Source organism: Gracilinanus agilis, chromosome 2 (assembly GCF_016433145.1).
Source record: "Gracilinanus agilis isolate LMUSP501 chromosome 2, AgileGrace, whole genome shotgun sequence".
Taxonomy (NCBI): Eukaryota; Metazoa; Chordata; class Mammalia; order Didelphimorphia; family Didelphidae; genus Gracilinanus; species Gracilinanus agilis.
In genome coordinates this window covers 585067867-585073724 of record NC_058131.1, presented here as the reverse complement: position 1 = coordinate 585073724, position 5858 = coordinate 585067867, and positions in this window count along the sequence as shown.

Here is a 5858-nt window from a genome sequence, read left to right as displayed (position 1 = left end):
AGGGAGGGATTTTTTTTATATACCACATGCTAGAAGGTCTTAATTTTGGTTTCTTGGTCCAAGTTTAAAAGGTCCAAGCTTTCTATACAATACTGCATTTAGAAAATTGTTGTGTTTGTTGTTATTGTTGTTGGGTTTTTTTTGTTTTTGTTTTAATGAAGCGTGCAGGTTTGGAATGGAGAATTTACCCCTTTCAGAACATTTATGGTTTCCATTGGCACGCATGGTATTGTAAACCAGCTGAGCAGTTGTTAAGCTGAGTGAGGTTTAGAGCTATAGTTTTATGCAGGGGGGTCCAGGGATATGCTGGAAAATGCCATAAGAAATTTTAAAAGAAATAGTCACCCCATTCCATTTTAATGAATACAAATTGGCTGTTTTATACAGTTCTTTTCCTAATTGCTGTAGCTAAGATACCATAAATCTAGTACCTCGGCTTTTCTGTTGGTGTGCTCATGTTTTTAACTTTGTTTTTTTAACAACAGTAGTACACTACACAGAGACATGTCTCACTTTCTCTTTGTCTTTGTTGAATATGTTCTTTAAAAAAAGTTAATGGGAAAGAAAATAACTTTATAAAACTAATCTATTCTGTTTCTAAAACAGTGCCTCCGGTGCAATAATCTTTCTGGTGTATTTTATACATTGTTTTATTTTAACATTCATCATTCCATAACCAACTTAAATATGCCCGTGAAAGTAGGAACTGACTGCCACCTTAACTTTGCATCACTATACCATAATATATTAGTTGAAGTTTTGATTTTAACCTCTTTCCTGGATTCATACTTTTATTTCACTCCAAGCATAGATTTCACACTCATGTTGGTAGATCTCTTTTAAAATATAATCCAGAATTTGATAAAAAACATTTTGCTTTAATGCAGTTAAATAATTTGGGGTAGTTTCAATTTTCTTTCCAATTAAAGTCAAATAAAATGTCTGTGGACTGCATATTTGGTAAATCTACATAATTCATAATGTAGTAATAAAAATAATTTCCCTTATAACTTGAAAAACTTATAAAGCTGAATGATTTCATTTTCTAAGTTGACCGGGTACATATTTGCACTGTAAACAATAAGACATGATAAAGTGTCTTAACAATTGACAAGATTTCTGGGACCCATAAAGATCTGAGATGATGCCCTTGAAATGTTTTCTCCACATGCTTTGGCATCATATTAGCTTCAGAATGTCATTGTTCTTAACGTTTTTGTAGACTTTTCACAGTTTTAGGTACTGATAATGAGTTTGTTATCAGAAATGGGCTGAAGCAGTTCTTATTATTTTCTTTATTGCTAGTTTCAAATCAAAAAATGTGAGGGAAATGGTTTAACTGAAAAATGTAGCTAAATTCAGAATTGGGCCTCCACTTTGGCTTTATCTCTCGAGAGCCAGAAATAGTAGCTTAAGCACAAAGTATAATGTTAGTGTGAATGCACAATATCCAATGGCAGTGAGGATTATCTTACTCTATTGTGCCGAGGCAGTGAGCAGGTTTTCAAAAATGGAGACCTACAGAAAGAAGAGATTGATAATATGATCCATAAAACTTTTCATTTCCAGGACCCCAGTTAAAAAATGATCTAATTCAGTAGTGATTGAAGAGTTATAATCACTTTGGCATAGTGGGATTTGAGTTGGTCTGTGCTTTTCATAGTGAAAAAATGTGGCTTCCAAAAGTGGGCTCCCAAAAGAGGCCACATACTAAATAAAGGGAGGAGTTTGAATTTAACTGCCTTCTCATTCCATTAGGTGATTCCCAGGTCAGGGTGGATTAATAAAGGTAAAGTAGGGACACTTGCATTGCTTAAGTCCACCTGGTTCCTCTCCAGGTATGTCACAGTGTCTAGTCCTATAATCTGAGGAAATTGCAGCACCTAGGTATGATGAGGTGAGAGTAGGATGGCATGGGAGCCTTGCACTCTTTAATTTCTTGGCATTCCAGAGCATTTATGTTAGTTATCTTAACATAAGATTTCCCCATAATTGTTAATTTATTAATTTAGTTTAAAACTTTTCTTCCCCTCATTTTGATTCAAAAGTTACATCGGTATTTTCTAAGCAGATTTAGCCACTGAGTTTTAGTCAGGGAGTTCCAGATAAACAAATCAGATTAAGGTAAATTCTTTGTTCTGCGTTGCTGCTGTGACTTCAGAAAAAATTATGAGAGATCTTCCTGGAAATGAAATTTCTATTTAATGAAGAATTGTATAATTCCATTATTTATTGTTTAAAGTTTGATTATACTGGTAACTTAAAAAGAACATTTTATTTTGTTGTTATTAATAAAATCCCAATCATATATCACATTTAACAGTATCTAAAATTTATCTAGGTAATTGGTGGAATTTATTGATTGAAATGCTAGTCTGTATTTGAATTTGATTTACATGGAACTATTCTGTTGTCACAATTTGGATAGAACAAGGATTTTCAGAGAACAAACTGATTTGATTATACCAGAAAATCTTGACTATAAAAAGTTGAGACCATATTATAATTTTCACTGATCCTCATAGTTTTCTTTTAAACTACTTTATTTAACTTATTACTAAACCTTTAAAAAATATATTTGGCAAATACACCAAAGACGCAGGCGAGTAAAAGATTATGATCATTAATGAACTGCAAACCTCATCCTTTAAAACTAAGCAGAGTGTTTTGTAAATATTTGTGTTTATAAATGTACAGCAGAGTAAGAGTGTTTTTTAGATTATTTAATTCCCATATTTCTAAACTATTTACTATGTTATAGTCCATACTCGTTAGTTTGAAAGGCTTTTGACTGTTTTGGTTTTTAATTCATTATCACTCATGCTTGGAACAGCACTTCAGCTAAAGAATTTAGTGTTCTGGCTAGAATTGGCAGTAGCAGAAGTGCACATCTGGACAAAGAGGAGCATGATTCATTTCTCATACACACCCTGAAAGAGAAGAGAATGTGTAGTTTGATTACCAGAGTGGACCATGAGGAAATTGAAATCCTAACTTTTCTGCAGAGTTGCTCACTAGCCCAAAATGTGATTGGGATAAGAACAACTTCCAATTTGCCCACAAATTTAGCTTCCATGTAACTCCTTGTGTGTTATATCATAATGTATTTTGTTCTTCCTTTGTAATGTAAGTTTTGTTTGGGTCAATTTGAATTTAAAAAAAAAAAACTTAAACCTGGTTTAAAAAATATTGTAGCCTTGTCCTGTTTATTTCTAGTTTGTCTTAACTTTTTTTTATTTCCAGCTGTTTTGTGAAGAAAAAAGTGAACCATTTTTCATGTATCAGCTGTATCTTGACTGACCAGGAATTATGTAAGACCATGATATAGAAGCCATTGCTGATGTAGATAAAGTCATCAGATATTAAACCTTTGTTCAAGTGAACTTTTATCATCCAGTCATGATTCTCAAAATGAAAAATCTGTAATCTCCAAAAGTTAAAATACATTCATATGCTTAACCAAAAGTTGACTTGGCCCCAACTTGGGGGAAAATTCAACCACTGCTCTCATGTGTGCCACACAGAAAGGGGATATACAAAAAGGTATATTAAGACAAGTTAATTAGTTTGAAATAGTTTGCTTAGGTCTCAAAGAGAAGGAAACAAAATGGCTCTGACCTCAGACAAACTATATAATATGGCTTGATTGATCTAAGGGAGGAAGGTAATTGAAATTAGTGATTGATTCATCACCTCTTTGAAAAGAAAACAATAATAATAATAATACCTTAGTACAAACCTACTCAGTGCTTGGCTTGTAGGAGGCCATGAATGTGCATTTGAAACTAAGACTGAAGATCAACAGGTGGGTCAAATTGGAAATTTATTAAGTTGTTTGGAAGTCTAATTTCAACCCTATTCATATGTTATATAAGTACCCTATCTGTTTTTTCAGCTGAAAGATGAGTTATAAAAATGATTTGCCTGCTATTGACTTAAGAGATTATCTGTTTGATAAAAACATTTGCAAGTCTCATGGAGTTAGGTATTAAAGATGAAATTAAATGGAACTCTACCATCTGCTGTTCTTTGGTCACTTGTATATAAGGAAAGAAGTTCTATAGTTTTGAAACATGATTTTCATCAGTCTAAGTACTAGTAAAGATTTTAAATTCCTATATTCAGAAATTTTGAGTTTCAGGACTAAGTGGTAGACATGGAGACCTGAAAAGTAGTGATTAGTTCTCCTTTTTCACTCACCTACTTTTATGCTAAGGAGAACTTGAGATTTGATCTTGGCACATTTTATAGATGTTCTTTTGCCTTCCAGAAATACTGTTGATACATGAGTAATTTTTACTGTTGATACTTGAGACAGATTTTGAGAAATTTATCCATTGGATAAATAGCAAGGTAAGAGAGTAGTGGCCTAAAAATAATACCTCATATTCTTTTTCTGTACTTGTTTTTCTTGTTGCTCTCTGAAGATGGTGCCTTGCATATAGTAGGTGCTCAGCAAATAATTTTTATTGTGAATCTGCCCAATTCACATATCTGTGCTGCATTTTAATTCAGCACCAAAGAGATAAGTTATTTTATGTGTGTGTGTTTGTGTGTGTGTGTGTGTGTATATATAAAATATACGCATACACATTTATATATAGGAGTGATTAATACATTTCAAATAAACATATGATTGAGCAAATTATTTGTCCTGTATTGGCTATGATACCTTAAAATTATGAAAAATGTTATTTGTTACTAAATTACATTCCTTTCTAATGAAAAAATATGTCACGATTTGGCATTTTGTCATTTGTACATCTTACAAATAGCATTACTTTGATTTAAAATTCTATTGCTTTACAGGTATAATTTTAATTAGAAAGTTGGTTTGAAATAAATACAAATACAAATGTATTTCAAGTGTGATCACCATTTAATAGGCTTAAGTAATATAATAACTCATTTTTTTGAGTGAAACAAGAATATTTAAAGACCAGCAGACTGACAGGTGAGCTTAGATAACAGCCATCAATTGGAACTAGAAAATAACCATTATATGATGAGTGGATATACACTGTGAATAAAATAATGATAATCTATTTATAGACATTCCAATATTATCTTGCAAATAGATGCAGATCTTTCCTTCTGTTATTTTTGGAGCTAAGTGCTATTTTTTCCTCTCCAAAAGTTTCAAATCAGGTTAGTACTCAATGTTTTCTTCCCATCTATACCACATCCCTCCTCTCCCCACCCCAAAATAACAATTTATAAAATAATACTTGCTTAAAACTAGTTTAAAAATATGTTCTCCCTTAGTTTGATTTTTACTAAGGTTCACTCACTTTTATCTCAGTATTTTTTGAATTCTGCATTATATCCCTGGAGTTTCTGTGCTACTTATTTTCCATCATTTGCAGCTAATGGAGTATCAGTCATTGAACATTTGTGTACATTAAGCACCTTATATGTGCCAACTGTGGGGCTAAGTGCTGAGGATAGGAAAAGAGGCAAAAGTCCTAGCCCACAAGCTCACAGTCTATTGAGAGAGATAATAAGAAAAAAGATATATACAAACATGGTATATATAGGATAAAAAATAATCATTGGAGGGAGGCATTATAATTAAGAGGGGTCAAGAAAGGCTTCCTGTAGATGCAATTTTAATTGGGATTTAATGGAAGCCAGAGAAGACAAGCAGGAATGAAGAGGCAAAATATTCCAGGCATGGGGGCCAAACAGAAAATAACTTAGGTACACTTAGTTTTTTTTGTTAGACAGACTATCATGTGAATTATTCCTAGTGGTAACTTCTTCTACTAGGAGGTATCAAAAAAAAAGTAAAAGACAGTGTTGCAGTATATAACTTCTATTGAGTGTTCTTGCACTGAGTAACAAACTACCAAGTAAGT